Raw genomic sequence first — 2,500 nt, forward strand, 5'->3', positions numbered from 1 at the left:
TTCACATTAGTTCTCGCAGCTGGCTCGTTCTACATCGACGCACGAGCGAGTGATCCAGCTAAGAGTTGTGTGTTTTGTTTTGGTTTGGTTGTTTCGCCAGGTTTCGGAGACAAAGTCGGAGCGGGGTGAAGACAGAAACTTCGGGCGCTCCCCGTCCCAGTCCCGTCGGCCCCTCGCCCCGTGGCGGGGCGGGGCAGAGTCAGGCCGGGGTGGTGGGGGGGGGCGGTGGACCCCCCTTCTCCCTCCGGCGGAGGGAGGGAGCGTTGGGTACCCGGGGCGCGCGCGGTCGGGCGGACCTGCCAGCCGCCCCGCCCGCCGAACTGGGTTTTCCGCCGAGATGCGGGCGGACCCGGGACCGGGGTACCGGGCGGGGGTTGCGCTGCGTCCCATTTCCCCTCGCCGCCCCTCCAACCCGCGCGGCCGGGCGCTCAGTCCGACGGCACTCGGAACCGGCGGGAGGGCGAGAAACGCAGCGAGAGAGGGGACGCGTGGCGAGAGCGGGGGGAGCGGAGACGCGTAACCCCGTCCGGTCGGTTTCCCGGGGGGTCCCGGGCTAGGTGGGACTCTCGGCGCGGCGTCGGCCGCCCACCGCACCGCGAGGCCCCGGCGGGCAGACGGCGACGGGGGGAAGCGCGCGCCTCGGGGGCCGGACGGCGGCCGCGGGCCCAGAGGCCCGGCGCGCGACCGCCTGGAGGAGCCCTCGGCGTTTTGTCCGGAGGCGTCAGAGCTGCTGCAACCCACTCACCGGGGTGGGAGCAGAGGAGCGACCGGTAATGATCCTTCCGCAGGTTCACCTCGGAAACCTTGTTACGACTTTTTACTTCCTCTAGATAGTCAGAACCCATTCGTAGGCGCTCCGCCAGGGCCGTGACCGACTCAGCGAGGCCGATCGGGGACCTCACTAAACCATCCAAATGGTAGTAGCGACGGCGGGGTGTGTACAAAGGGCAGGGACTTAATCAACGCGAGCATGACCCGCGCTTACTGGAATTCCTCGTTGATGGGAAATAATTGCAATCCCCAATCCCTATCACGAGTGGGGTTCAGCGGGTTACCCACGCCTCTCGGCGAAGGTAGACACACGCTGATCCGCTCAGTGTGGCGCGTGCAGCCCCGGACATCAAAAAAAAAAAGAGGGTTTTTTTTTTTTTTTTTTTTTTTTTTTTTTTTTTTTTTCACAGACCTGTTATTGCTCAATCTCGTGTGGCTGAACGCCACTTGTCCTCTAAGAAGTTGGACGCCGACCGCACGGGGCCGCGTAACTAGTTAGCATGCCGGAGTCTCGTTCGTTATCGGAATTAACCAGACAAATCGCTCCACCAACTAAGAACGGCCATGCCACCACCCACAGAATCGAGAAAGAGCTATCAATCTGTCAATCCTTTCCGTGTCCGGGCCGGGTGAGGTTTCCCGTGTTGAGTCAAATTAAGCCGCAGGCTCCACTCCTGGTGGTGCCCTTCCGTCAATTCCTTTAAGTTTCAGCTTTTGCAACCATACTCCCCCCGGAACCCAAGGGCTTTGGTTTCCGGACGCTGCCCGGCGGGTCATGGGAATAACGCCGCCACGGATCGCTAGTTGGCATCGTTTATGGTCGGAACTACGACGGTATCTGATGCGTCTTCGAACCTCCGACTTTCGTTCTTGATTAATGAAAACATTCTTGGCAAATGCTTTCGCTTTCGTCCGTCTTGCGCCGGTCCAAAATTTCACCTCTAGCGGCACAATACGAATGCTGACCGTCCCTCTTAATCATGGCCCCAGTTCAGAAAAACCCACAAAATAGAACCGGTCCTATTCCATTATTCCTAGCTGCGGTATTCAGGCGACCCGGGCCTGCTTTGAACACTCTAATTTTTCAAAGTAAACGCTTGGACCCCGCGGGACACTCAGCTAAGAGCATCGAGGGGGCGCCGAGAGGCAGGGGCTGGGACAGACGGTAGCTCGCCTCGCGGCGGACCGTCAGCTCGATCCCGAGATCCAACTACGAGCTTTTTAACTGCAGCAACTTTAAGATACGCTATTGGAGCTGGAATTACCGCGGCTGCTGGCACCAGACTTGCGCAGACATTCGAATGAGACGTCGCCGCCACGGAGGCCAGCGATCGGCTCGAGGTTATCTAGAGTCACCAAAGCGGCCGGGGCACCCGAGAGGCACCCCGCATGGGTTTGGGTCTGATAAATGCACGCATCCCCGGAGGTCAGCGCTCGTTTGCATGTATTAGCTCTAGAATTGCCACAGTTATCCAAGTAACGTTAGAGCGATCAAAGGAACCATAACTGATTTAATGAGCCATTCGCAGTTTCACTGTACCGGAGATGCAGGGCGCGCCCTGGAAGCCGGAGCACCAGGGCGGCGAAGCATTGAGGCGGGCGGGCGGGTCGGTCTCCGGGGCCGCGCTGGGGTACGGCCGGAGACGGAGCTCGAGAGGGGCCCGTTCGGGAACGGCCCCTCTCGTGGCGCTCCTGGAGGGTTCGAGAAACATCGTGTTCGCCGGAGGAC

This window comes from Brachyistius frenatus, unplaced genomic scaffold, assembly GCF_029030835.1.
Source record: "Brachyistius frenatus isolate BFR_SWC_R1_liver_20210118 unplaced genomic scaffold, ASM2903083v1 Contig_659, whole genome shotgun sequence".
Classification (NCBI taxonomy): domain Eukaryota; kingdom Metazoa; phylum Chordata; class Actinopteri; family Embiotocidae; genus Brachyistius; species Brachyistius frenatus.